Source organism: Myripristis murdjan, chromosome 6, assembly GCF_902150065.1.
Source record: "Myripristis murdjan chromosome 6, fMyrMur1.1, whole genome shotgun sequence".
Classification (NCBI taxonomy): domain Eukaryota; kingdom Metazoa; phylum Chordata; class Actinopteri; order Holocentriformes; family Holocentridae; genus Myripristis; species Myripristis murdjan.
The window spans coordinates 13,000,939-13,023,012 of record NC_043985.1 but is presented as its reverse complement, the minus strand read 5'-3'; the positions used below and the strand labels follow the sequence as shown (position 1 = coordinate 13,023,012).

Sequence of the window (22,074 nt, the reverse complement as noted above, 5' to 3'; positions counted from 1 at the left end):
AATGTCAACATTTATTTATATAAAAATGCTGCAGATTTTGACTCAAAATATGGAGCTCTTCCAGAGACAATGAATGTAGAAAAATCAAGTTGACTGGGAAAACCCCAGGGGGGATTTCCTGGGGACAATTGTGCATTTTCTGGTTCAGGATTGATAACATGACTATGGAATAACGTTCATTTGGAACGAAAAAATAAAGACAGTCTGTCGGTCTTGAAAACCATCAATGAATGGGACACTGGTTAAGCTTTCAACAAGCTGGATCATTTTATCTTGTGTCATGCACCCATGTTAACTCCCCTCTGCAAGGCATTCTTTGTAATGTCTTGCTCGGTTTCTTCCTCCTCTCTGCTCCATCTCTGTTTTTCTTTTTCTGCTGTAATTTGCGTTCGTTTCCCACACTTTCTGCAATGATTCTCACCCTTGCCTGTCTCCTTCTATTCTACCTCTCCTCCCGTGCTCCTCTGCCTCTTATTCTCTCTCTCTTACTCACTGTTTCACCCCGTCTCTGTCTCTCTCCTCTCGTTTGTCATTCAGTTTCTCTCTCTCTCTCTCTCCCTCTCTCTCTCACTCTCTCCTTATTTTTCTTCTTTCTTTCTCTCTCTCATTCACTCTGTCTCTCTCAGGGGCCCGAGGTGAGGATTGACAAGGGGAAATCCTGACTGACTGACTGACTGACTGATTGACTGACTGACTGAAACCCGGCTGATGACGCCTCCTTCTCCTTCACTTCCTCTCTCTCACCTCCTCCTCTCCTCCTCTCCATTCATTGTATCCTCTCCTTCTTCTTGTCCTCCAATCCCCATCCTCTCTCCTCTGTGCTGCAGGAATGAGGTACATCCACTTTTCCTCTGCGGAAAGTCTCTCTTAGATGAGTGTGAATGAGTGTGTGTGTGTGTGTGTGTGTGTGTGTGTGTGTGTGACATGGACAACTGCCTAGGACACACACACACACACACACACACACTCACATGCAAGCACACACGCAAACGCTGCTCACGTCTCTGCTTTTTTTTTCATGATAATAATACAGCTGCTCCAACTCCTTTCCGTTGCCACGCTTGCCCTGTAATCCCATTCATTAGTCAAAATCAAATCATTATTTTTATGTAGCATGTTTCATACAACAATGTGTATTATAAAAAACCTGACAGCAGTTCAAAATCATAAATAAGACAGAAAAAAAAAAAAAAAAAAAAAAACCAGACAAAAGACAAGCAGCATCAGAACAGGCTACAAGAATAGGAGTGTTTCAAATACTGTGTAAAAGTCCCTCTCTTGTCCTGGACCAAGCAAAAGCCTACAGCAGCAACAAAATATGGACATGCACTTCCAGAGAAAGGGTGGAGCATCATACAGTGACTCTTTAAGCATCAACAACTGTTGTTTTTTCAGGAAATTTTCTTTGTGTTAGACAAATGTTGACTGGAGAGTCGTTTGTTCACTCACAGAGCTGAAATGGCTCAGGGGTGGCTGGTGAAATGATCTAAAGTGTTAAATTAACTCCTGAAGTTTTGGAGTCTGAGTTGACTCAGTGTTGATTTAACACTGACAATTTTGCTGTGAACTTACTGACCAATGATAAATGCTGTCTGTGGCTGATACACTAGTAAATTTGAGTCAATAGTTTGTATGATATTCAACCTATTTCCAATAGGCTTTTGTAAGGACTTGTCTGCTGATGAAGTTGACTGATGAAATTCAGAGTCCACTAGCTGCAGTGGCCAAAAAGTTGCTTTCATGACATGGAAATCCCCATTTAGCTGACCAGTTACTTTTGTGTTGTTGTTTTCCTTCCATGTCTGTTTAAAAGGCAAAACCCAACACAGTTTTTCAGCTTGTAGATTGATAGGCATAACAGATTAGAACAGAAAATTATTGTAATTTGTTCGGACAGAGGCAAAAATATAATTAGGAAAAAAAATCTTTAACTTACTCAGTCTTTATTACTAAAATATTAGGCCGTACATTTCTATAAAATCTTTATAATATTGTCAGCAAAATTTAAAGTTGCCTATTACATTTTTACAAAAGTAACATAATTTTAAAGAAATCTTCCTTAAATAATTAGTAGGAGTTGGTGTTGTTGTAGATATCCCATTTTGGAACAAAACAATTGTTTTTTCTCGCTTAAACTGAATATACTGTTCCTAAAATAAGATAAATTAAATCCTCCTCAGTTTTTTTTTCCTTTTTCCTCAGTAATCCAGCCTGTGTTCAGCTCCTACTGAGCTGGTTTAGAGCACATGGCTGCTTGAACCTTGTTAACTTGTGGTATTGTCAGTTCTCAGTTTGTTTCCTCACCAGCACCAAAGTGTCCTGGTGTGACCGAAAACTTGACACCTCAAGTAATTTGGTCTTGTATCCTATTTTTCTTGAAACAAGTGATAGTGGATCCAGATCATTTCATATGCTTCAACACAACTCAACTAACTTCACAAATTTTGTCTCAAACGGCAGGCTGAACTGAACTGCACTGAAACATGAAATTAGATTTGAAAGATTTAGATTAGAGAGAAAGAATTAGATTAGAAAGATTTGTGTCTTGTAAATGATGGCATATCGCTTCATGTTATGGGAAGTGTAAAGCTTTCTTTTTTGTTTGTAACTGACTACCACAAAAATGGAAGACAGATACATGTCAGATCAGTGATGCTGGGACAACATCAAACAAATTCACTTAGTTGTGCTCAAAAACATGGGGAAAAGGGCAATTAGCAAATTAGCAAAAAAATTTACCAAGGCAGAGCTGCAAAAAAATGTAAAAATTTATTATTAAAATGATATAGTTAAATGTCAAGTAAGTGATGCTGCCCTCAGACCTCAGAATTCTTGTGTTTCAATGTTTGTAAAGGGCTTTCACGAGTGTTTAAGTAGGCATATAATTTCAGTCAGATTCTGGAATAAGTCTGCTGTGTTTAATATTTGTCAGCAAATCCCAAATGTCTCCAGATTTTCTGCCAAAAATCTGGTCACCTCACCTCGCATACTTTCCGAAAACAAATCGTCAAAGTATACATACTTAAGAAGAAAGGCTGAGGGAAAGCAAGACATATCACTTAGTTAACCTTAACATCTAGTTTTCAGTACTGTTAATTAGCTAACTGGCCACCAGCCTAACAAAAGCCAACCCGGCTAAAGTTAGTGTGAGCATGCAACCTCTAACTGATTGTAATGCTAGCTTCTAACTATATAACCATTGAGCAAGTTACTGAAAATTAGTAATTAGTTACAGATATTACTTACTTCTCTCAAAAGTAATTCAATTACTTTATTAATTACTGTAATTAATTAATTTCAAGGGAAAGTAACTTTTGCCTTACTGTTAAATGTCTGCTTCAATTCTCTCATTAATGCACACATGGAGTGTATTATTTTAGTTTTGCTGGTTCAGATTGTGTGAAAATAAAACCATTAATTATCATTGTACCCATTATCACTATGATGAGAAGTAATAGTGGACCAATAAAAAAAAAAAAAAAACAATAGATATGTTTTGATAGGCCTATTAGCACTGGGGTCTTTTGCGATTAGCTTTGTAGACACGTGTTGTTTTACAAGGTGTTTCAGAAGGATTACTATTCTTTGATGTGGTTAAAGTTCTCACACCTGCACACAGACTACAACTCACTGCTATGTTTTTGTCCTTGATGTCAATGGGAAAAAAATCTCCATATTTCCAGGACAGAAATCTCACATGGCCTGCACTGTTGGATAGCTGTGTGCAGTTTAATGCTGACTGATTGACTGATTCACTCATTCATTGTACTGCCATACGGTAGATGAAAGTAACAAGTAAGCAGCCTATTTAAATTTTTGTAACTGTAATTGCATTACTTAATTTGAAACAGTAATTAGTTACATCTGTAGTTACCACCAAAAGTAGTGGAATGTGTTACTTCCAACTGTGCACATGACATTAATAAGTCTGCATAACAGATGCTAAGAAGAAAATGATGGCAGTGACACTATGATAACAAACAGCCCATTCTCATTCCAGTGTGGTCAAACACAGCAGCTTGGTCATGGCCGTTGGCATCTGTCACCAGTGCAAAAGACACCCATTGGAAGCCAAAGGCACTCTTCGTCGTCAGTATGAGATGCATTCTGATGCTCATTTCCAACGAGACCTTTTGTGTGTGACCATGTCCAGTTTCCATTTTGTTACCTAAACCTAACCTTTTGCTAACCTTAACCAACTGGTGTTTATGCTTAAACCCAACCTTTCCATAATCTTAATCAAGTGGTTTTGTTGCCTAAACCCAGCCTTTCCCTAACCTTAACCAAGTTGTTTTGTTGCCTAAACCCAACCTTTCCCTAGCCTTAACCAAGTGTTTTTATTGCCTAAACCCAATCTTTCCCTAACCTTAACCAAGTGTTTTTATTGCCTAAACCCAATCTTTCCCTAGCCCCAACCAAGTGGTTTTGTTGCTTAAACCTAACCTTTCCCTAGCCTTAACTGAGTGGTTTCGTTGCTTAAACCTAACCTTTCCCTAACCTTAACCAAGTGGTTTTGTTGCCTAAACCTAACCTTTTGCTAACCTTAACCAACTGTTTTTTATGCTTGAACCCAACCTTTCCATAATCTTAACCAAGTGGTTTTGTTGCCTAAACCCAACCTTTCCCTAACCTTAACCGAGTGGTTTTGTTGCCTAAACCCAACCTTTCCCTAACCTTAACCGAGTGGTTTTGTTGCCTAAACCCAACCTTTACCTAACCTTAACCGAGTGGCTTTGTTGCCTAAACCCAACCTTTACCTAACCTTAACCGAGTGGCTTTGTTGCCTAAACCCAACCTTTCCCTAACCTTAATCAAGTAGTTTGTATACCTAAACCCAACCTTTCCCTAACCTCAACCAAATGGTTTTGGTACCTATACCTAACCACATGACACTGACAAGTGATAAAAAAGAGAAAACCCGATGCGTCTCATCCTGTCGCCGAAGGTGCCTTTGGCGTCAGTATCAGATGTGAAAGGGACTTGACCAAGCTGCAGGTACAGTATTTGGGAATGAGAATGTGTTGTAATAAAGGAGACAGGGCACTTTGAAAACCCCCTGGTTGATATGATTGCAACCAGCAAGACCAGACCCCAGTCTTTTTGAATGGGCCAACTGTCGATGTCTAACATTTGTATGTATGTATTATCAATTGTTTCTCATGTTTAGGGACTGTCAAACTTTAAAAAACATGGGGACATAATTTTTTTTTCTGAAGGACTTTAGTCCCAGAGGAAAACAATATTTTTCACTCACTGAACCTTATTGTACATGTGTTAACCAGAGCCCTGAAAAACAGCATTCTACCTAACAGCAGCCTGTGTTATTTCCATGTAAATGCCCCACCCATTTTTGCTGTAATCTTTGTATTTCCAGTTGTTGGACTTCATAGCAAAGACACCATCTAGCATGGACACATCCCAAATCAATTAAGAAAATGCAAATATGGACAAAATTGTCAAAACTATAACAAGTGTCAGTGTCAAGTGTTATGTTTTTTTTATTAAACACTGATGGACTTGGAAAGTTCATAGATCCCTTGCAAGTAGAAAGACAAAATTAACAAGATGGTGGTGTATTGTGTATTGTTCAGAAACATATCATGGATAGAGATTGTCCTATTAGATTTTTTACGTGTATCAACTCTGTGGTGTCAAACAGAAAAACACTTGTGTTGCCTTGGCTTTCAGATTTTCCTATTGTAAACTGACAGAGTTCCTTTAATTATAAAAGTGTCTCTGGTGATGGTAAGCTGACCAGATACTACTCTTAATTAGCCAACAACCAGCAACCAATGTGTGCACTGAAAGCCATCTATTGTCTGTTCAGTCTGAATAAAATGAAATTTGTCAACGAGATGTGAAGCTACAGCACTCATGGCAGTTCACACTGTCATGCTCCGCACCGAAACACAAGCCCACCAGCCACAGTGGCCAAGAAGTTGCTCTCATGATTAGGGTTGGGAACTGGAACTGGTTCTTTTTCAGAACCAGTTCCGAAATTGAAGAAATGGAGCTGGATCCATCATTTTCGCAAAACCGGTTCCCGTAATGATTCCTGGAATTTCTCATCTGCATTCATTTTGCTCAGTTGTGTGCACTGAAGCGACTGTAGTGACGTCATGTCACCTACAAGACTGAGCGGGCTCGGGGTGGATACGCCCCCACTGCACTGCTATGTAGAATGACGGACCGTCATTACCAAACGAGGCAGGAGGAGGAGCGCAGCCCCCCAGCGTAACCAAACAATGTCGAAGCCAGAAATACTTAACTTAACTAGGGCCCTATAATTTCCATGAACACGGAATTGCAGACGGAATCGTGGACTTAGAAGAACAACTGCACTGGCACCATACGAGTCCAAAAGGCAAAGTAACTTTCCAGGCTACAGCAGCGCACTGACATGGATTGTCTAACAAAGTAAAGTGTTGTCACTCCGCTCTATTTTCACTGGCTAACAGCAGCACACTGACAGCTTAGCTTGTCTATTCACAGAAGCGGTATCACTTCGGCTTATTTTTCATATTCAATCTATGTTATCACAGGCATACTCCTGCTCATTCATTGGTAGTTGATTTGTTAGGTCTGTTTGATAAGTAATTTACATTTTTAAAACATAATTTAACATATTGTTAAATTATTGGAGTCAAGCTTACTGGTAAAAATCTAATCCTTCAAGATAATTTATTATGTTCTACAACTCATAAAAATACACTAACACTACATTACACTAAAACTACCCACCCCTCCCCCCCGCCCCCCTGGAGGTTCGGAAACTTCTCTCTTTTTTGAGGTCTTCCTGTTTGCATCCCTGCATTAGGAAAATATACTACTACCCGCCACTATGGATCTTGAAATGTCCATTTTTTTTTAGGCTTGTTGTAAATCTGCTGTTTATTTTGTTATTAGAACGCTAATGATGTGATGTTTGTCTGATATATGAATAAAGTTAACTAGAGCCATAAATCAGCAAACATAAATCTGTCTGTACTTAGTTACAACTTACTCAACTGCTGTTAAATTGGCTCTAAATTAATCGTTCATTAATATAATGTTACATTTTTCTATAGAAAGTTCAGATAAGAGGAAGACTAGCAGCAACAGTCAAGTCAATCTGTTCAAGCTGGCAGCAGCTTGCTGTTTATTACTTGTTTATTTTAAGTATAATGGTGTCATAAGAAAAATGCAAAAATGTATATATTTGGAACTGGTATCGGAACCGGTAGGAACCGGAATCGTTAAGAGGGAATCATTAAGGAATCGGAATCGTTAAAATCCAAACGGGTCCCAACCCTACTCATGATGTGGAAATCCCCATTTAGCTGACCAGTTGCTGTTGTGTTGTTGTTTTCCTGTCCAGTTCCTTCCATGTTTAAAGGCAAAACCTGACACAGTTTTTCAGCTTGTAGATGGAAAGGCCTAACAGATTAGAACAGAAAATTGTTGTAATTTTTTAGTGAGCAGAGTGGACAGAGGCAAAAATGTAACTAAAGAAAAAGTATGAATATTTGAAAACACACGGTGTACATGTGATGATGGGACACATTTTTCGGAGGGAAGCTGTGTGTGTGCTTTGTGTGTGTGTGTATGTGTGTGTGTGTGTGTGTGTGTGTGTGTGTGTGTGTGTGTGTGTGTGCGCGTGTGTGTGTGTGTGTGGCATCAGGACTTGCACTGACATCGTCTCCAGACTCTCTCAGTTAACCTGATGCAAACTCAGCTGATGTTTGTGCCAAATTCTCCCGCGTTTTCCCATACCATGTGTGTGTGTGTCTGCTCAGCTTCACCACGTCAGTTTGGAACGGGGACTTCTTGTCTCTGCCAGGGCGTCCTGTACGAGACTCAAACCTGCTTGTTATGGTGTGGTCTCTCTGAAAGCTGAGCTACACCACTGCCCCTGACTTACACAGACGTATATGTGGCTCATTGTCTGTAGGCTTCAGTCGTGGATTTGACCCCTCCACCACTCTTTTGCACCCCATCCACCCCATCCACCCCATCCACCCCATCCACCCCCCTGCACTCTTTTTCTGTGTCTGAGTCAAAAGAAAGTGCCTGCTGAGTCCCATAGGTGGTGGAGAATGATTCAGGAGAGCGGGGAGGAAGGAGGGGAAGAGGGTTTGGGGAAAGGGGGTGGGTAACTCTGTGGCCCCTGATGTGGGAAGGACACATACATACACACACACACACACACACACACACACACACACGCCCGCACGCACACGCACACACACACACAACAGTGCATATCTGTACGTCATCAGAGTTGTGAGGGCTGCCTCTGTGGCTCCACAGATGTGCTGAATGAAGCAGGAGCATACAATACAGTCCATTTAATAAATACAATTGTATTCTTACACACACACACACACACACACACACACATACACACACACAACCAGACATTAATAGTTACCTTGGTCCTGAGCAGTTAGTTACAGTTCAGGGCTTGTGAGCTGTCAGCGAGTCCAAAAGTTCACTTTTAGTTTAGTTTCTCCACTGTCAGTTCAATTGGTACAATCAAAATGTAAAAATTGTTTTTTTTTATAGAAAATATATACTTATCTTATACAAGATGAGAAATAAAAATCTTTTATAGAAAGGTTTTTATATTTTTGAATTTTATACAAAAAAGAAGAAGGAGAAAAGAACCTCCTTAACTCGTAGACCTGAAAGCCGTCCCAAACTCTGTTCATCGCTCTAGATTTGTGTTTTAATTAGAGACTAAGTGCACACATGCATGCATGCGCGCGCGCGCACACACACACGTCAAGAACACACAATTTCGCAAACAAATTCTCACTCGTATGATGACGCACTTATGCTGACACTTATTGACTCACTCTCACACGTTCTGCATCCTCTCTCTTTTCCCTTAGTCTGTCACACACACACACGCGCACACACGCACACACACACACACACACACACACACACACACACACACACACACTGCTCATTTTCCAACAAACATACTGAGAAACAACTTTGTTAAAACAGAAACTTTAACAAACAATTTACTTCTTTTTGTCTTTTTCACCCCCCTATTTTCATCTTTCATTCACTTGCACTCCTTGATTCATTTGGATTTTTATTTATTTATTTATTGATTTTATAAATAGGCACAAGTGATATATATATGTTTTCTTTTTTTAAATTCTATTCTCAACAGGCAGTCTCCTTTCTTTAAAAAAAAAAAAAATCTTATACATTTTTTCTTATACATTGTAAATACATTTTTACTTATTTGTCCTTAAGGTTGAAATCAGAAATGACTTTAGTTTTTAATAGGCTATTTAGGCTAATTATTGACAAGACTTCTGTCAGGCAACTTTGATTTCGAAGTGCAGTTTGTATCATATTAATGTGAAGCTCTATTAAAAAATGCTCAAATGCAAACAACTCTGTTGCTTACAGAGACTTTGGTTCATGAACCACAAGAACTGGTCATTCAGATTCGACTCCAAGTAACATAATACACACAAATAGATACATTTCAAAAATATTTGTGTTACTGTACAGTAAATGCAGAAATTTCCTGGGTGACACTGAAAGACAAATGAATAATTTTTGTACACCTTTATAATACCTGATGAAAAGTTTATTTTTTTAATGAGTGTGTGTGTGTGTGTGTGTGAGAGAGAGAGAGAGAGAGAGAGAGAGAGAGAAACAAGAAACTACAATCGATACATGTTTTTTTTTTCCCTCCCACAATCTAATGTTTTCTGAAATTTTATTTAAAATCAAATGAAGAAGTGTAGATGAAAAGTCAGACATGAGTTTTTGGCTGTTGTCACATCACTTCATCTTCATATTTAGCCTCCACCAATAACACTGTTCTTGCAACATATTACATTTACTGCATGCTTTATATTAACACATTTAATATGGTTGTTTGAGACATCATGTGGTTTTAGAAAAGCATGCATCAGAGTTTTTTCCAAAGCCAGCATATCATTTATCTGGAGTGGTAACACCATCAGAAGTCCACCCAATTATAAATCTCTTATTGTCACTTACTGTGGAAGGCACTGGTCCCCCATGCAAAAAAGTAGACTGGTTTCTCAAAAAATTAGTTTTATGTTAGAAAAGCGACTCTTATTGTATATAGATTTTTTAATAGCATGACGGGACAGATGCACGGTAACATCACACCGGTTTTTCATCATAGTTATAATTTTGGAAAATGATAACTGTGACACAAACTGTTTTCTACCATTTGAGATACCCCCCTCTGAGTCATTTAAAATAATTCAAGAATTGATTTGAAGTCGGATCTACAGTGGAAGCCTACAGATCAGAGGTGGTGTGTCTCTTCAGTTCTCAGAACAGGGAGGCAGCAGCTGTGAGTCCGCTCAAAGTGCCCATGAGCAAAAACACTGGACACAATTGTCCTTGCTCATTCAGTCAAATAATAATAAACCTCAGATCTACAGCACTTTATACAATTCCAAATTGAAAAACCAACACATACATACGCATATACGAGATGTGCAGGCAGCAGGATGCAGCAGAACAGACAAAAAGGGCAAGTGTTGCCCACACAATTTGACAGGAGACAAAACAGCTACGGGTGGAGGTATCAAATTCCATTCACTCATGTTACTGAAACTGAGTAGGTTTTTGTGTTTGATTGCACTTTTTCTGAGTATGTATTTACCTAAGATGTTTCATTCATGAACTATTTTGCCTGAAATTTCTACCTTTAGTAGCTTCAAAGTTAGAAAAATTTAAAAAAAATTTTTTTTTTTTTTTTAAAACTATACAACAACATCACATATATATTCTGTACCTGTTGGTTTCAACATTTCATTAAAGCTACATCACACTTTTACTGAGTTAGATATTAAAACACAAGACTCCCGTGTTTTTTGGCTGCAGCATTTCGTCAGATAGTAAATATCTACATGACTTGTGCTTCATTTTATACAGTTTTCCCTGTAATTCAGTAGGACATACACCTTGAGATCTCAACTAGAATTTAAAATAAAGTTATGTGGGTTTGAACAAAGCTTGGTTGTGCAGCAATGACAAACCCACCCATGGGTATGGCAGAGTTGAATATATTAAATAACACCCATTACAAAGTAAGAAAGAAAGAAAGAAAGAAAGAAAGAAAGAAAAAAAAGAAAAAAGTCAGGATTTTTTGTTGATCAGAAACTGGACACACAAGACTCCATGTTGAATGAACAGTCAGTAAAAAAAAAAAAAAGCATATAAAAATCCATATACAAATGCATTTTAGTTTGTTATTGTAAATATTTCCAATCAGAAGAGTCAAATTTGAACTCTCTCTTCTTGTCCTTACAGAATTTCATGTGAAAGATTAAATGTAGCACAGTGACTGCGAAACTTTTATTGGCACATTTGTGCTCATAAATACATCTGAGCACATAAATGAGCAACTTTTTACTGTAACTCCATTAGATTTTTATAATAGCTCCTATATCAGCAAAGTAGCAATACTTCGACTTAAATAAGCCACCCTAGCCCTCTGTGCACCACTGATTCTACCATAAAACAAGGTCTTATAAGTCACTCTGAATAAGAGTCAGTTAAACTACTCAAATTAGCTGTTTTTACATGTTTTGTACCACCACTGTGATTCCAGGTTTATTCTCAATCCAGATAATTTTGAAGAGTGAATGTTACACAGCACCTGAAAGTGCACAGCCTCTTTAGCCTTTCATAACTTGGTGAGGTATGACAATATCACTCATTTCAATTAAAATGCTTTTTTTTTTATTTTATTTTTTTTAATCATTTGTTGTCTTAGGAGCAGCTGGACATGGAGAGTAAAAAAAGACTCCAGTTGGGTACCAGATGTTGAACTGTCAGCCAGGCTAAATATGATCACACAGGTCAGTAGTAACTACTGGTGATGATCTGTTGTGGCTGTAGTGCTCAGATTCATGGAAAATATCTACATTAATACATAGATGGCTCAAACTAGCTTTCCTCTCTGCCTCAACACTCGAGAATAGAGATGATTTGTTTTTTTGTTTGGTTTTTTTTTTTTTTTTTTTTTTTTGAAAGAGAGACAGGTGGCTTGAGGTGTCCAGTGATCTTCCAGGCTTGACTCAGATCCGCTTTTCTATACATCTGAAAACCACGTGGCACTTTACAATCTATTTTGCAAAAGGTCTTGAAAACAGAAAATTAGGTCAGTTCAGCTGTTTCAAACACATTAGTGAAGCTCACTAAATTTTAATAATTTAATCATTTAACTGATACATGATTTTACTTATTCAGTGCAGTGTACTTTGTGTTTTGTTAGTTGATAAGAAAAATGAGTGTGTGATCAAATTTTATATTTGCCATAAGCAATAACCTGAAGAGCTGCTGTCAAAATCACATCCAGTCTGTTCCAAAATAGATTTCATCACTTTATTATCTTTAAAAAGCATTTTTCTATCAGATGATATATGTATCATGTATTGTTCCTATTAATAGATCACTGGGGTGGGCAAAGTCATGTTGTGTACTTGTGTTTTACATCTAATTGATCTATGCCAAGACAATCCAGTTTTCAGGCTTTCCATTTCAACATACATATGTACATGTTTTCACTAACTGCAACTGACTCACTGTGAAACAACAAAGTGTGAAAACAGTTTGCTTAACTATTAAGATCAGCCAGAGTTCAGTCTGTTAAATAACAAGGTAGGCTTACCAGAACTATTGATTATAATTATTATTGTTTTGCAGCTCTAAGAAGTTCAAACGTAACAAGAACAAACCGAAATCCACTTTGACTGAAGTGCTTCTTAAAATATAATCAACAAACTGTATCAAGTTGATTCCAATGTGCATTTCAGCAGTTTATTCTGGCAAAATTAACCTTTTCATCACATGCATTAAGACTACTAACAGATCTCTGATGACACATTATGTGGCCGGTTCATCAGACTTCACATTTTTACTTTTGAATGAGACAAATAATTGTTTATCTTAGACTGCAACACTCTGCAAAAGAATTTTTGTATGTGTGTGTGAGGTCCTCATTTTAACGGCAAGTGTGTCCATATTAAATAACTCTACATCTCTATCTATCTATCTATCTATCTATCTATCTATCTATCTATCTATCTATCTATCTATCTATCTATCTATCTATCTATCTATCTATCTATCTATCTATCTATCTATATGTTATTTTCATCTACCACTGCCTGTGAGTTTTTCCTCAAACGTGTGTTGAACTACACTTAACACAGAAACTTTATACAGAAAAACAGTTTATACAGAAACAAGATCAAATAAAGTAATGGCATAAGAAAATATATGCTATAGTTAAATTTATGACAACATGATGAAATATAGGACAAATTAAATCTGAGCAGCAGAACATTTGTGATCATGGGGAAAATTGATTAACAAGTACAAAGATGTAGGAGAGACAAAATGGAAAACTGAGGTTTGGTCAGTGCACTGGCCAACACAGTTGATAAGAACAAAGAAGTGTCGCTCACACATACATGCACGTGCGCGCGCACGCACACACACACACACACACACACACACACACACACACACACACACACACACACACACACACACACACACATCTACTCTTCTGTTTCTCCTCCATCCTCACTCCTTTTCATTTGTTTCTCTCAGATCAGATGTGATTAGGATATGTTAATTTATTTTTTTTGCTTCTAACTACATAATTGTTACTCTTATTTCCACACTAATAACAAATAAGCAGGAAAATAGTTTGTTTGTTTGTTTGTTTCAGGCTGATGACCATGCATCTATGAATTTATCCAGTGGGTTTGGAAAGTTTCATAATCGCAAAGGTCATGCATATTTCTCAACCCACAGAGCAGCATGTAACCCTGCAGCTGAAGTCAGAACATGAGACATGAAAATCACCACAACTGGAGTCTGAGGTTTTCACATGAGGACAGCAATATGTTACATTTAAAACCACAGGTGCACAAACTTGCAGTGCAGAATACAAAAGATTTCAGACACATTTTAATTGACATAGTAAACCATATTTTCACCAGATTATAGTAAAATGAACTATTACCGAAACATTTATTTTATACACAAATGAGATTTGCAAAGAAAATCTTTCTTGTCTTTCAGCATAAATTGAGGAATTTTACTTTCTACTACAAGCAGACAATGTAAAACTTCAGATTACTGACCATTATGGTTCAGCGTGCATTCAATACATTTAAAATAACTTTATGAATTTATGTAACACTTCACCTGCATAGGAAGCAGTGTTGTTCACAATCTTTCATCAAATTTAAAATCTTTGTTCTTTTTATTTCTACTGATTTAGAACAGTAGCAGAATAAACTGCATGTAACAACCCCATTGAATTACAGCCTTTTATATCATCAGATACAAAAACAACACTCCAGCCATCTCCTTAAATCCAACCCCTCTTATTTCTTCTCTCTTCCGTGATTTTTCCAAAGTCACAGGAATATTGTGCAGCTCTGACCTCTGCATTCCTCACAAACAGCTGCTTATATTATGAATTATTGAGGAATTTAAGTTTATTCTTCTTTAAATTGCTCTGGAAAAGTGTCAGCAAGATGCCAGAAAAAACTTGCACACAAGTGGGAAACAATCAATCAATTTCACTGATCAAAACACTCATTTGGGTCATGATTGGCTTATAACTGGAGCTGAGACAACTAGAATACCTTAGAAATAGTAGAAATATATAGAATCTTCATCATCATGTTGTACAAAACAATGCCAAAAATAGAAGATAAGTGCAGTATCTATTAATTTCACTTCTCCCAACTTATGAAATCCTACATTGAATTACATTTGCTCTGGTTTTAAAGTAACTGATCAGATTTGTCATTTTGTTTCGGATTGAAATTCCTTGTATTCTCACATTTAAATCACAAACTTTTGCTCATTTTGAAAGAAATCTGTGCCCAATCACAAAACCCACACCATCTCACACTCCCTCTGTATGCTCAGCTCTCACTTACATGGGGTTACCAAAAAAGGAGTCAAAAAAACAACAGCAACAAGAGTTACAAGAACAAATTTTGACACAAAAAAAATAAAACAAGTATAAGGAGAGAACTTGCTTTTTAGGTGGCCACAGCTAAATCGGTGTTGTAAACAATTCTAATGGACTGGTGTGTGATTGTGAGTGAGAGAAAGAGAACCTGTACACCTGAGTGTGTTCATGCACTCATGTACCTCTGCGTGAGTGTGTGCATGGTATGTGTGTGTGTGTGTGTGTGTGTGTGTGTGTGTGTGTGTGTGCGCGCGTGGTGTGTGTCATGTCCATGTGCATTTGTGTGTAACCAGGGATGGGGCTGGACATTTCTGCTTTTACTGCAGCGTTGTTTACCAGCCAATCAGACAATGCCGCGGTGTGTACGTTCATCCCTCCATCCCTCCATCCGTCTGTCTGTCTGTCCCTAACATAACCAAGGTTATTTTCAGCTTCCTGTGTCGACACACACCCACCGCCCCAATGAACACCTATAAATAAACTCTCATCACTCGCATTTTCAGCCAACTTTTTATTTCACAAGAAGTCAAGGATTTACATTGAAAGAATTTCACACATTCACAATTTCAGGATGAGAAGAATATAATAAATCTCTTTTGTCTCATTGAGACCGTCCCACTCCTCCATCACCACTGCCTCACTGCTTAATGTAGTTCCCTTTAAGCCAGTTCATTTAAAGGTTCCTACATGATTCAGTTGTCTAGACTTTTGTTGTCAGATATACCACCAGTCAAACGAATAATGTTTTTCATGGCATTTTTGCAGAGACATCAACTTTAGTAGAAGTCGTCACTGGCAGAACAGTCTCAATGCTGGAACTTTGTTGGCCGATAATTACAATGAGCTGCACCTGCTGAGGGGAGGCTTTCCACTTTAAATGTCACAAACCTGGATTTGGACAGTCACTGAGTTATGATGTCCTGCCTAGAAGACTAAAAAAAAATTGTTTTTCTTTTTTGCAATTACAATAACTTTAAATTTAACCCCTCAAACAAAATCGAATCTTAACAAAGCTTTCATTAAACATCTTTGATCTCATATGAATCCACGTAGTAGGAAAAAAATTCAATCCCTCAAACAGAGTTCCTTTCAACTCTGTTTCTATGACGTTTATAAAAGTGAGATGCCCACTGAGCACTAGACATGATTTCAGGCTCTAATATAGACTGAGATCTCTTTGGTTATTCACAGCCCAGCTTTAGTAAATACATTATTGCATGTTTCAACACCACATAAAAAGAGTAAATAAAAAAATACCCACCAAGGTCATTTTGGTCAGAATCTTTGTCTCAGTTTAACTTTGATGTCCACAAAACTTTCACATTTTAGGCGACAATATGTAGCTCAAAAAAGCAAAAAACAAAACAAAAAAACAATTCAGATGCCTTTTAAACAACAAATCAAGTGTAAAGTTGCTTAACAAATTGCGTCAGGTCCAGTGATCTACTTTTGGTGATTCAAATCCTTTAAATCGAAAAAACCATGAAGCACTCTACTTAAAAATGGCCTTGAAAACAGAAGGTTATGTTAGTCCAGTTGGCTCAAACACAGTAGCTGAGTCTAATGACAAAATGATACAAATGTCGGAGGAACGGACTGTCTACCATTTTGACTTTACCTGCCTAATGTCTTTTACCTTTGTCTGTGGTTAACTTTAAAAATATGGGGTGGACATTTCATTGACTTGCACAGCACCATGAGGGCGTATGTAGCGTGGCAGGCCCTAGTGAGAATCATCCGGTTAACCTGGCAATGCAGGAGCCGCGCTCAACCTGCACATGACACAGATGTGTGTTTAGCTTAGAGGATGCAAGGCAGCCATTTTGTTTGACCATACATTTGGGTTGGTAGCCAGGCATGTGAAGCTTCTACTGAGGGGTAGTTAGGTTTTAAGAAGCTCCTTTTGGTAATGCTAGTGGACCATTTACCATCACATCGGGTTTGAGCAATGTTTTGGCAAAGCTGGTTACAAAACCCTCTCTTTCACATGCAATGCAGCTTCAGTGAAGCCTCCTCCTGCTTGACAGAAAATGGCTGACTGTACAGCTGAAGGCACAGAGCTCCACAGAGGCAGAGCTCCACTCCTGCATCTCACAGGCTGTTTGTACAGACTGTTTGTGTTAAGGAGGTTGATGTCAAACTCCCAGGGATGTTTTCTACTGTATTTTAGTCACTTTGTGGCTCAATGACAAGGATGTAGATGCAGGGTAAACCCACCTAAACTGAAGCTGGGCCAACTTTTAATTTGCAAAGTGAAGTTTACCTCCTTTGACGTAGGCAGATGTCAATCTGTTTGATCCAAATTCAAGACCGATATTAAAGAGAAATATGAGACTGATGTAAGATCTTACAGACAGTGATGTAGATGGGGCTGAATTCATGGAAACTTACTAGGTTCACTTCTTTTTTCTTTCTTTTTTTTTTTTTTTTTTTTAAGACAGATGTACCCATATATGATCCTAATTTATAAAAGTATAGTTTTAAGTATAGTAAGTATAGTATAAAAGAGAGAAATATGAAACGTATGGAGATGGGGAGTAAACTCATCTAAATTGAGGTTACCCAAGTTTTTTTGTTGTTGTTTTTTAAGGCAGATGAAAAAAAAAGAGAAATATGAGACTGATACATGATTAGATACATGATTTAATTTTGTTTTTCCAAGAAAATCTTGCAGATTAATTCTGAACATGCTATTAATTTTGCTAATATTTCTGGTTGTTTGACTGGTGATCCTGGAATGGAGTGTATAGTTTATTTATTTTGTTTTCAACTCACCACATCATCACTATATGTAGACCTAAGTTAATTCAGTGAAAATAATAACAAGATGTGCTTTGGTGTGTGTGTGTGTGTGTGTGTGTGTGTGTGTCTGTAGCATAGTCTCACTTTTTTATGTGTGTGTGCCTACGTATCTCACCCCTAATGTGGCAGCAGATGTAGAAGCAGTCTTGCAAATAAGAGGAACTGTGAACAGTCTGTCCTGTGGGCCGGGGAGGTTGACATAAGCAGAACACCCACAGTCGGTGTCCCACCCTAAAATGGGTGCTACCCCTCCTACTTTTACTCATACAGAATGTTTTTTTTTTTTTTTTAATTGCCATCCCCCCCATGTGTTAACTGCCCTACTTCAGGCTATGGAGGAAAAGATATACATATTAAATGGCACCTTGTTTCCTTGGAAAAGAACATTGTAAAGATATTTTTCACTCCTTTATGGTCATAATGTGTTTTAAAGGTGTCATTATTGAGCAGGTCATTTGTAGAGCCCAAGAGTGTGTGAGTGTGTGTGTATATGCGTGTGTGTTACCTACCCCAGGTGTTTTTTTTTTTGTTGTTGTTGTTTGTTTGTTTTTTTTAAGTAAATCTTATGGGATCTGTGTTTTATTTGTACTTTCAGGACCAAAAAGATGAATGAAAGGAAAGAAATGTGACATAAAAACCCAGGAGAGACACAGAGAGGGATCATCGGCACCCAGCAAGACGGGAGGAGGAGGCCTGACGGGTGGCAAAAGTGCGGGTATCAACCGACACCCTATTTCTCAGTCTTACCACTCAACACCCTGAAAGTGATAACTGTTTTGGGTGGGGTGCCTCCCTTACTCTCACCCCACCAAAACCAAACGGAGACAGAAAGCTCTGTTCACATTAAGGTTAGAGAAAGAGACATTATTCACAGTTTGGGGAAGTGGATCAGTGTGACTCAGGTATGAATGGTTCCTCTACCTGTGCTGTGCTTGCCCTCTCCTCGATCCAGATGAAAACAAAGTCTTTAATTTAAAAAAAAAAAAATCAAATACTCACACATTTTTAACCTCGTAACCTCTCCAACTCTGCTGCTGCTGTGTAGCCGAGCTTTGTTCAAACCCTCAGAACCTTATTGTAAACTCTAGTGGAGATCCCAGAGTTTCCAGAGACACCACATATGTCCTTCTGAATTCCAAGGAAATGTGTAGTAAATGATACACAAGACACCTAGATATTTTCTATTAGATCTAATGCTGCAACCATAAAACAGTGGCATCTCAGGTTTGAATATTTCACTCAGTAGATGTGTGATTGCTTCAGAGAACCAATGCAAACAGCAGATACAAAATATGTATGTGTCGTTGTTGTACAACATTTTTTTCTAACTTTAAAGCTACTTGAGGGGAAATTTAATGGAAAATTAAGAGTTAAAAGGGTTAAATTGATGAATGTGGTAACTAATCATGAGGTTTAGCAGTGTTAAGATGCTGTAAAAGTTTTATTTACTTTAAAATGATTTCAAATAATGTAATATTGCATTGTATTCAGAGTGAAAATGTCCAGCTCTTTGAAAAAAAGCCTAATCTCCATAATTTGTTTGTTCAAAAATTTGGATTTGGGCTTACCTGTTAGAAATTATACCTCTGCTGATCTTTTGCTCACTATTTCAAATAAAATCTGAGTAACTGCATGTGAGGTGGGGCTGGGGGTTGGTGGCGAGGAGTGATGAATCAAGTAACTGAGAGAAAGGCAAGCAGAAAAGAGCAGCAAGGAAAAGGAAATGCTGTCTGGTCCAGCAAGTACAGCAGAAAAATAATCATTTCAGTTGTTTAAAAATATCCAACAATCACCAAAACTCAGCAGCTCCTGTCCTTTTTGCCCTAGTTGGCTTTTAAAAACACAAGGTTCAAACCAGTGTTTAAGCCCTGATGTGGCATTTGACATCTCCACCATTTGAACGCAACTGAGTTAAGTGAACTTTATGAATCACCACAATCACAAGCGACCCAGGAATTAAACAGTGCAATGCCAGAATAGTGATTGTGCAGTATATTGGGGGCAAGCAGGTGTGTGTGTGTGTGTGTGTGTGTGTGTGTGTGTGTGTGTGTGTGTGTGTGTGTGTGTGGCATCAGGACTAGCACTGACATCGTCTCCAGACTCTCTCAGTTAACCTGATGCGATCTCAGCTGATGTTTGTGCCAAATTCTCCAGCGTTTTCCTATACCACCATAAATTTGTAGGTGTCCAGTTCATTACACAGCCTGTTTTGTGCAGTACCACCGATTTAAACTTTTAGCTCCATGGTTCTTAAAGTATGGCACGGGAACTGTTGAGGGTCCTTGACTGGTATCTGCCAAAATGAGGTATTTCGCGGTGATTGAATTCACTTCAAAGTGCCATAATTAGAGAATGCTTGGCTTTAGTTATTAAAGTTTTCACCATTATATCCCTTCCTATAGACTGTTAATACAATTCAATGCAAAATCAGCTGCATCAAAAATCCACCCATGTGGGTCCCTTGTGTCCCTGATATGAAAACCTTTAAGACTCCTGTTGTAAACCTCAGCCAGGCCAGAAAAACAGCCCCGCAGCCCCCTTTCAGTTTCAGCGTCAGCGCAGGAAATCTTCACACTACATATTTTTCCCTCCTAAACATGCAGAGGTGTGTTGACTTGTGTTTACCCCGAACTGGCTTTCGAAAGAGCTAATATTTCTGAACTGAACTTGCTGATGGTGGATATTTTGTCAAATATCCGATATCTTTACACTTGATCAGTTTTGTGCCAAAAAAAAGTGTTTTCTCTGTGAGTTTTATTCTCATCCCTTGAAGGAGCTTGTAGACTGGGAGACACCAAAACTCTCCACTGAAACCCAGAGTGATGAAATTGTTTAAGTTGGCTTAGCAGCTCCTTAACATGGGATGAGGCAGGTTTTATTGCAGGTTTAAGCTGCTTGAGTAAAATCATATCCTCACCATTGCCACCATCATATTGCAGGTAGGCAATTGGCTGATATTTATTACTGTAAAAGGCCTATAGCAGAGCAATATATAGGTCTAACAACATGTGTATGTATGTGTGTGTGTGTGTGTGTGTGTGTGTGTTTGTGTTTTGCTTCTGTCTTTAGTCTGCACTAATTTGTAGTTGTGGTGTCAGCCACTGCAAGCGTCTCACTGGAACATGCGTCACTTTTAAAGTTCCCTCTGCTGACAAGACCCACAGGGAGAAGAAGCAACACGACATATGTCTTTGTCATGGTGTGTATGATGTGTGGTACACATAATCTCATACACTTTCTATATGTTCTAATATTAATATTTAATGGTTAAAAAAACTTTTCCAACAGCAAACTGCAGGTTAAATGTAGAATTTTGCATAAAGTGATGAATATGAAATTATACTGAAATGCAAATGCTAATATTAGTCTTTACACATTATTCTTCATGTTTTCCAAAATGTAGGTGTGTGTATGAGAAAATGTAAAGGAGTGTGTGAGAGCATTCATGCTGTTGTGTGTGTGTGTGTGTGTGTGTGTGTGTGTGTGTGTGTGTGTGTGTGTGTGTGTGCACGAGCGCATGCCTGTTCTCATGTTGCTGTGTGTGTCTGACTGCATGCCTGTGCATCTATGTGAATATAATGTAAATGAAAACTAAGGTGTGGTGTACGTAGGATTGTGTGTGTGTGTGTGTGTGTGTGTCTGTGTGTGTGTGTGTGTGTGTGAGGGGTGTAACTGTTTTCATCGTGAGAACGGAGCAGGGGAATTAGTTTGCAGATGAGAGGGTACATAAGGAGTGCAGCATACACAAACTCAAATACACACACACACACACACACACACACACACTGTAAGTTACTTTGGATAAAGAAGTGTAGGCTAAATTCTTAATATTTAATACAAACTGATCTGCCTGATATGGTGGTCATCTCAGACACACACTCCTCTGTCGGGAGGCGTGTGTGTGTGTGTGTGTGTGTGTGTGTGTGTGGTGTGTCTGTGTGTCTGAGCTAGTTTGCACACACTCCAGTGTTAAAAAATTCACAAAGCCTGAATAGCTGAAAGTGAGGTAGAAATTCATTATCCCATCCCTCATGATAAACATAAAGAGACATTTATATTATAAAAACATTATATTTGATAAAATACTCTGATGTTACTGTATTATTATTGTTGTTGTTTTATTATTTTTGCTGTAGTTGTTGTATATTTCAAAGAATATAGATAATTTAATTAGGTTTTGTTTAAGCCTTTGCAGTGTTAACAGTAACACAGGAAAAAATTATATAATTTTAATTTTATTTTATACATTGTGTTGCTCTTTGCCACTCATGTTG

At 38.0% G+C, this 22,074-nt stretch overlaps 2 long non-coding RNA genes across 2 annotated transcripts in view; one reads left to right on the top strand and one right to left on the bottom strand.

Moving 5' to 3' along the window:
• LOC115360605 (uncharacterized) overlaps positions 1–18,499 on the top strand; it is a 47,033-nt gene extending 28,534 nt beyond the window's left edge. The window contains exon 5 of the long non-coding RNA XR_003928353.1: positions 18,396–18,499. This is a non-coding gene — a long non-coding RNA (uncharacterized LOC115360605). The remainder of the gene's footprint in view (positions 1–18,395) is intronic.
• The window catches only part of LOC115360604 (uncharacterized), a 20,287-nt gene continuing 4,998 nt past the window's right edge, over positions 6,786–22,074 (bottom strand). The window contains exons 2-3 of the long non-coding RNA XR_003928352.1: positions 13,547–13,562; positions 6,786–6,796 (exon numbers count right to left, since the gene is read on the bottom strand). This is a non-coding gene — a long non-coding RNA (uncharacterized LOC115360604). The remainder of the gene's footprint in view (positions 6,797–13,546; positions 13,563–22,074) is intronic.